We start from the raw sequence: 9,307 nt of genomic DNA on the forward strand, positions 1-9,307 counted from the left end.
GTGTTCAAAATTAAAAATTATGCTTAAATAATATTACGATTCTTATTTTTATCGAGCTTGTTCAATGTCATCCTTTTTTTTATTTGTGTTCAATGAAGTTCCAATTTTATCGCTAATTTTCTTCAATTTGAAACTTTTTGTAACAGTGTTTAAATTGTTAACAAAATGTATTTTGTGATTTTTTTAATCTTTACTATTTTCCTAATTTTATAAAAAAAAATTGCCTACATGTCAAGATAACATCATGCCATGTGGTAGTGTTAGTGCCATGTGTCAGTATCAGTATCACGTTGTAGTGTTTTATATTCAATTCAGTTACAATTTTTATTAATAATGTTCAATATAGTCCCAATTTTTTTTTTTTCAAAATGAAACTATTTTGTTGCTCTGCAATTTGATACCAAACAAATCTTTTTATATAAATGTTATCCCAAAATTTTTATTAAATGTTTTTTTCATTATTTTTATACCAACTCTAACTATACTATTAGAATATAATTATTAGATTTATGTTTGATTTTTATAAGATGTGAAAAATAGGGTTAAAATTGGTTTAAAAATAGGATTAGACTTGGTTAAAAAAAATAGAATTAAAGTTAATTTAAAATTCGAAGGTAAGTTATTCATTATTTTAAAGCCAACTCCGTTAGTCATAGAGGTAATTGAACATATATTTAATTGATTATAATAATTGTCCAATTACTTCAAAGGAAACATTTTACTCTTTGTTTTTTTTATGTGAATTTAATGATTAGTAGTTTCCTTGTACTATAATGATTTCGATGATGGTATATTGTATTCAACTATGATATGATTTTAGATAAATATTTATAGTTTGGATGATATGATAACTATTTTTTTTCATAAGTATTAAGTAAATTGAGATAAATATTTTTAAATTTTATAAACTATGTTTTGTTAATGTTTGCAAAGTTAATAAATATTTTTTGTTTTTTTGAAATCTTCTTTGGTACTCTAATTTGAAATATCAGAGATTATAATTTGTTTTTAACTATTTCATATTCAAGAAACACAAAACACTCTAATTTTGATATAGAATATTTGATAATATTATGTTTACTTTATATTAATTTTTTTTTTATAAAATTAATTAATTGATATTGAAATAGTAATGGTATAAGTACAAGTACATATCTTTTATTTGATGGGGATGAAATGAGACAAAAATTTATTACATGTTGGATTTGAGTATGAAAATGAGAATAATTTTATTTTTTAGAATGAGTATGAGAGAGTAAAACTCGTTCGACCTATTCCCATCTCCATTTATACATCCATCTCCATTTATACATATCAATTTCACCTTGCCCTTAATCCTGAGAGACTTTGACAAACAATTTTTTTTAATTAGGAGTTAATGCAAACTCAGGTTTAAAGGAAACATTATTATAGTAAGCCTCCAATTGGCTTAAAGGAAACATTTTACTCTTTTTGTTTTCTGTGAATTTAATTATTAGTAGATTTTTAAAAAATTAATTATATAATTACATTAATTTTTTACTTAAATTTAATTGACATGTGTTTTCTTTGTGAATTTGGTAAGAGATGATAAAATATGATTGACCTAAGTGCGTGTTTAAATGTTATGAGAGTTATAGATACCATATAATTGATATGATGATGCCTATAAATTGATATTCATGATCCTTAAATTTTCGCATCAATACTCATCTTTCTTAAAATTTGGCATAAAGAGCATCTATAGAGCGTATTGGAAAAAAAGAAAAGAAAAAACAATAAAAACTAACGGAGTTGTAGTTTTGATGATGATTATGTTGGGTTTTGTACAAATTATAGAAATTGGGGCATTATCATGTGAAGATAAATGTGCTATAGAATGTATACCTTCACTAGAAGCCTATCCTTTATGTTATATTAGTTGTATTGTATTATGTGAAACTGCCACTACTTGTGCTAGAAGCTGTGGCAAAAAGAAGTCCATCACCGTTAATATCGGTATTTATTCTCTTTTCACATTCATATTTTTTTAACTCTTTATTGTTTATACTTCAATTAACCATCTTCTTACATCTTTCTTACAATCATTTGTTGTATCAGATGATGCTGGTAAAGTCGCAAATGTCATTGATTCTTGCTTGCATGGTTGTCGCAAGTCACAATAATTTTTTACATTTCGAGAACATGTTTCACGATCATATATGCTTGTAACAAAAGTATCAAAAAGATAAATAAAGTTTAGATGCTGTTTTATTTAACTTTCATTCAATTTAAATCAACGTGATTAAATTTAATTAGGCATTGCTAAATTTTCGACCAATCACTTTTGTTATTTTATGAATTTGTCATGAAATTAATTTAAACAGAATGTATCACTTAATCACCACACCCCGTAAAATATTTATCATTAAAATATAAATATAAAAAAAATTATATAATGCTCGTTATTTTAACAAAATAAAATGTGCATTTTTAATTTATCTACAACCTTAACCTAATCAATACACTCACTATTCAAAAAGAATGGTGTCAATAACTTTAAACTAGTGTTCCATATTATATGAGTATACAGAACAAATCTTGGAGTACTTGAAAGGATTTCAGCAAAGGTACGAAGGATCCATAATAACAATCCCAACCGAAAGTTAGCATCGCCTTATCAAGGACAACACCTCTAACACCGATCATACTAGGTCCAACATCAAATCTTGAAAAATACAAATAAGATAGCTTTGTCTATTTTATTCTACTCCTAGTTACATACGCATTTGTAATAATTAAATATTTCAATATCTTAGTGAAAAATCAATTCAAATCATATGTGTTAATTGAATTTAGATTCGAAAAGAGATCCGGTATAAAAATTATTGTACGTTATTAACTTAATTTTTACTTATTATCTTGAATCTTCCTTGTTCTTTATATTTTTTAACGATTTAAAATTCACCTATTATAATTTCGTAAACAATTTTGAGGAAAGTTTTCCTTAAATTTTTAAATAATCTTCCAATCAATTTATCCTTTTTATTGTAAATATAGTACATAAAACAAAAAAGCAAATATATGTTTAGCATTAGAACATCTTATTTACATGAGTTTCTTTATTAATAATAAACTATTTTAATATGGATGTATGAGTTTAATAGAATTACATAGTTTTAGGATATTTTCAATATAAAAATTATCTGAAAATGGATTTGATTTGTCAATGATATTTTATGGAATCAAAATAAAACTAACCACCGTCAATACAATTGATATAATGAATATGGTTCTTCTAAAGAATTTGCCAATAGATGGTAAAATGAGTAAATCCAGTCCATTTTGGTCATCTCGTAACTGACATGTTAAAAATGGAATAAATTGAACTAACACATACCGTATAAAATCATACTAAACATCTCAACTTGTTCTGCCAAAGGTCAAAGGGTGAGTTAGCGAGTTGATAGGCCAATTGGTCAACTTTATTTTTTTATTTTTTATTTTTTATTTTTTAAATTTGTTTATATATATATATATATATATATATATATATATATATATATATATTAAAATATATTTAATCATTTAAATATTTTTTATAACATTTTAATTGCTTAATTAATATTTTTAGTAGAATAAATTGAAATAATTATTATATTTAAATTTTATTATTATAAGAAAATTTTTAAATAATAATCAATTTTAATGAAAAAAATAATTAGTTACTGTAATAACTAATTTATAAAAAAAAATACAAAAGTTACTTCTCTCATAATAAAATCTTCATTTTATCCAACGTCTATAGAATGATTTTTCGTTCAACGAATTTGATATCTAGTTGAACGAAAATGACATAACTAGTTTAAGCTTTTTGAGAAGTTTGCTCAATAACATCAATTTCTTCTCCAGTGATTTCAAAAGTTGGAATTTTCTTTTTTCAGAAGTCCGAGGTTCAGTCAAGGAAATTAAAGCAAAGAAACAACTCGAATTGGCAGTAAATAGAATTGTGGTGCCACTAAAAACACCTCACCACATCAAATTTGAGCATTACCATAAACATTATATGTTTAGGAAGAACATAAAATTCAACTAACCTACAAAGGTAAAAAAAGTGATGGTTCAAGAGATGGGTCACCAAGCTCAATTGACCTGAAGGAGCAGCAGCCTGTGATCCCTCCACTGTCCAGAGCCAGAGGTTGTCACTGCTCTGTGAAGCCAGCCTCACGCGGTGCCCTCTAGTCTAGGAACTAAGAGACTCATGCCTTCACAAAGGTTCCATGGCTCAACTCTCAACTTGGAGTGGGCAAGCCAGCAAGATGCAGCCACAAGGTCAACTCAGTGAAGACCAGATCTTGTTCCATCACCCTGGTGCCCCCACACGGGTTACAAACTGACATTGCCAGCTCGACGAACGATCGTGTCAGTCAGACCTTTATAAAGAGTAGTTTGTCTGATATTATAGACGATGTGGGACGCAGACCGAAATATTGTCTTGAGTTGGAAAATGAGGCTTCTTCCTCACTGTCTATTCTCTCCAAGTCTATGATGCATCTTAATACGTTATAACCTTATAAATATGTGAGTTGTTGGATTTTGAATCTTTTATGTCAGTCCCGGTGGTACATATTGAAGGATTTCCAAAAGAACCAACATATACATTCCTCTTAAATCATAAGTTATATTGATCATTTGGTGTGTGTTTTGTTTTAAACATTTTTGTCTTTAACTGCTACAAATTACTTTACCATTTTAGTAAATATCTCAGTAAAAAGCTTGTAAAGAAAAGGTCAGTTAACATGTTAATATCACACGTTAACTTAATGTGGACCTTAATCTTGAAAGGGTTTGACACAGTTTTTATTAGGACTTGAAATAAAACTCACCAAACTATATTAACGTAGAGACTTAGAGAGAAGTTATGGGGAAAAATACTAGAGTTGCAGTTTTGATGATAATTATGTTTGCTTTTGTACAAATTTTAGAAATTGAGGCTATCAAGCTCCCATGTGTTATTTCATGTGCTCTTGAATGTTTACCTGCAACTCAATATCCTTTATGTTTTAAAAACTGTGTTTTAAAATATTGTGAAATGTCCATCAGTGCCTCCAATTGTGCTACAAGCTGTGGCGTAAATAAGACTATCACCGTTGACATTGGTATTTAGTCTCTAACCACATTTTTTATTTATTTATTGTTTATAATTAAATTAACTATATTCTTACATCTTTCTTATAATGGTTTTATGTATCAGATGCTGCTGGTAATGTCACTGATGTGGTTGATTCTTGCTTACAAAATTGTCTCAAGTTACAGTATTAAGAACATTTGAGAGCATAATTAAGACATGTTTCTCATATATTATTGTAACAAAAACCCAAAAAGAATAAAATTTTAGATGTTGTTTCCTTCCCTTTTCATTGAGTTAAAGTAATTTGTATTTGACGAACTACTTTGGTTATTTGAGGAACTTGTCATGAAATTGTTCTCCCTGCTTTCTTCTCATGAACTACTTTCGTTAAAGTACATTAAATACTTTGTTTATAACAGAAAAAACATACTCTACACGGTTAAGGAAAAAAGTTTGAATGGGTGTTTAAAAAACGATTTTTCTAATTAATAGAACTAAAAGTTTTTTTTTTTTTTCTTATAACACTTTGTTAAGAATAAGAGCATAAAAGTTAAGATCACTTGCTAAACAATAAAATGCAAAAGGAAAACACAACAAGAGAAGAGATTAAGACAAAAGAATACTATAATTTTATTATAATCCAATTATTTTTTAATATGTTTATTTACTCTTTTAATTCCTACTTGGTATAAAAATATTTAATATTTGTTCTCTATTTGATCTTATTTGTAAAAAATCGATACAATTAAGTTATTTTCGTTAATATTATAAATAGTGTTAAAAATTGATACAATTAAGTTATTTTATAAACAGTTTTTTCTTTAAACTTTTAAATAACATCTTTTTATTGTGTATTTAGCCATTTTTTTTTACATAATTTTGTCATTACATAACAAAAAACCAAAGATACGTAGAACATCTTATTTACATGATATTTTCATTATAAAAAATATGTTTTGATATGGATCTATGAATTTATTAGAATTAAAGAGAGTTGTTTATATTTAATTTTGAAAACCTATTTCCAAAACCTGTATTAAAATCTTAGATTAAACTGATCAAACTATATTAAATATAAATATAAAATATGGTTGACCTTAGCTAATTTTTTAGTCTTATACATTAATTTTTACACATCAAATTGATGTTGTCTTTATCCTAAAAGGCTTTGACAGATATTTGACAGATAAAACTAAAATATAAAAATGAAATATGGTTTACTTGAGTTAGGGACGATAGAAGGGTTTCGAAAGTCTAAAGTCAATAATATTTTTTATTAAATATTTTTTTATGTAATTTAATAGTTTTGTAATCCAATTCAAACAAAAGTTTTACTTCTTTGTAAAAAAATTCTCGAAACTCACGTATTGAGAAATACCGGAAAATAAAAGCAGATAAAAGAAATCTATTTATAATTTTAACATAAATTCCACAAATAAAATGAAAGCAACGTCAACACATGTAAAAGAAAAAATATATTAATCAGATATGGGATAAGAAGATTGGTATTCAAGAAATAAAATCATTAATCTATAAAAAGTTACAAAAGAGATAAAATGATAAAATCAAAATTAAAATCAAAATTAATTATAAGAGAATAAAAATAATTAATTATTTTATTTTTCTAAAATCAAATTATAATTTATTAAAAATTAATTTTAATTCATTAAATATCATTTTTAATACAAATATAAATTAAAATGCACTAATAATAATTTAATTAAATTATAAAAATTAAATTAAATTTTAATCTAAAATATAAAGTTATAATTAATTTAATAGAAATATATGAATACTAAAATAAAAATTTGAGATTTTTTTTTTAAATATAATTTTATAATTAATGTAATAAAAATATATTAATATGAAATATTTTTTTAAGATCCCTTTTGACTAAACGTAATTTTATAATTAATTTAATATAAAAATAATAATACTAAAAGAAAAAAAAATTAAGACTTTCTTTTAGAGGCCTAGAGTACTTTATCTGCTTGATTACGTGTTTCAATCTTACCATTGATACATAACCTAACTTGATATGATCCTTAGTATCATGTGTCTATAAATTGAAATTCATTTTCTTAAAATTTCACATCAAGAATACAAAATCTTGAACTAGAGTGCAGAGTCTTAAAGAAAAGTTATGGGGAAAGATACAATGAAAAGTACTAGAGTTGCAATTTTGATGATAATTATGATGAGTTTCGTACAAATTCTTGAGGCAAACCAACTCGAATGTGTTAAATATTGTTCTGTTGCATGTATACCAGATCAAGTTCACTATTTGTCATGTTTTACAGGGTGTTGTAAACTATGTCCTCCACCTTCCACCACCGTTGCCTCCAATAATTGTGCTCAAAGCTGTGGCGTTAACAAGACCATCACAGTTCATATTGGTATTTAGTCTCTAACCACATTCATTCATGTTTCTTTCATTTATTTTACTTATTGTTTATAATTAAATTAACTATGTTCTTATATTTTTTCTTACAATAATTTTATGTATCAGATGCAGATGGTAAACTCACTAATGTGGTTGATTCTTGTCTGGAAAATTGTCTCAAGTTACAATAACTTTGTAAGAACATGAGAGCAAGATTAGACATGTTTCTCATATATGATGGTAATAAAATATGAAAAGAATAAAATTTTAGATCTTGTTTTCTTCCATTTTTATTGAATTTGAGTAATTTTTATTAGGTGTCATCAAATTTAGGACGAACTACATTTGTTACGAGGAACTTCTCATGAAATTGTTCTCCCTGAGTTTGAACATACTTTGTAGTCTATTGATGGTTTTCTTTTGGAAATAAATAAAAATAAAATAAAATATCACTTACAATAAACCTAAGTCAGAAATATCTCACACAAAATAGCATCATGTAAGAAAAAAAATAATAATAACGAAAGTTTGTGCAAAAGAAACATTTAATAAGTACGGTAAATAATAGCATTAAAGTACATTAAATAGTTTATAACATAAAAATAAACTCTACACTGTTACGGACGAAAAGGGGTCAATAGGTGTTTAAAGGATATGTTTTATAGTTAATAGAATTAAATTACTTTCCTTTCCTAACACTTATCAAAAATAGTAACATTGAAATTAGGGAATTTGGATTCTGTTATCTTAAAATATATTGATTTGTCATTGATTTTGAATTTTTAAAATATATTAAAAATGATGTTTAAAAGAATTATACTAATCGATATTCTACAAACATTATTTAAGATATAATTAATAAGTATGGATTTCTGAAAGTTAAAAAATAATTAAAATTAAATAAATTTTGACTTGAAAAATTATTAGTGATTTTTACCTTATTCAGAGGATAAAAATACATATAAATATTATAAATCTAAAATTGATAATTTATTTGCTATACATAAAAAAATTAAATAATAACATAACAATATTTTAATGTTGTTAAAAATTAAAACCAAATTAAATGTAAACAGAATTTAAATTAACAAAAAATAAACTATTGTTTGTTTTTTAATAAAAAAATAATTAACATAATATTATCTGTATTAAGAAAAAAAACAATATTTATTTTTTATTAATTTCTTTTATGTTTAATAATGTTTTAATTATTAATAATATTAAAATATTATTATTTTATTATTTTTAAAAAAAATTATCAAATAAATTGTAAATTTATAACTTATTAGTATTTTTTAAAGTTATGATTCATTTAATATTATAATTATTTATGAATTTTTAACTTATTAATTATACTTTAAATAATATCTTTAAGACTCCCGTTAACATTTTTTTTAACTATTAATACATTGTGATTTTAATATTCAACCGAAGATATTATCAAAAAATCAATAAAAATCTGAACTAAATGTTAGGACAACTCATGTTCAAGTTGATAAACGTGACATTCATGTTTTAAACCTTCAAATAAAAATAAATAAAAACTTAAAAAATCTTTAGCTCCTCAACACTCATCTTCTCTTCCTATGCTTACACCCACGAAAAGCCTTATTTTAAGGATTTCACATAAATAATTAATTATATATATAAAAGCACAATATTGTACATTAAAAATAATTAATTATGCTTTAATATAATCTATTATTATGTCTAAACCATTTTAAGAAAAAAAAATCAAATTTTTAAAGATATAATCAATATAAGATGTATAAATTAAAACATAACATAGAACTAATACGTATCTCATATGAAAAAACAATACACTTTTAAAGTAT

General features: G+C 24.5%; 1 non-coding gene across 1 annotated transcript; it reads right to left on the bottom strand.

Annotated features, from left to right (window-relative positions):
• Positions 1 to 4,068: 4,068 nt before the first annotated feature.
• LOC146881907 (signal recognition particle RNA) lies at positions 4,069 to 4,370 on the bottom strand. The gene has a single exon (XR_014986841.1).
• Between the last annotated feature and the right edge of the window lie 4,937 nt (positions 4,371 to 9,307).

The sequence above is a fragment of the Vigna unguiculata genome, chromosome 11 (assembly GCF_037176805.1).
Source record: "Vigna unguiculata cultivar grain cowpea cultivar isolate G323 ecotype 2 chromosome 11, ASM3717680v1, whole genome shotgun sequence".
Classification (NCBI taxonomy): Eukaryota; Viridiplantae; Streptophyta; class Magnoliopsida; order Fabales; family Fabaceae; genus Vigna; species Vigna unguiculata.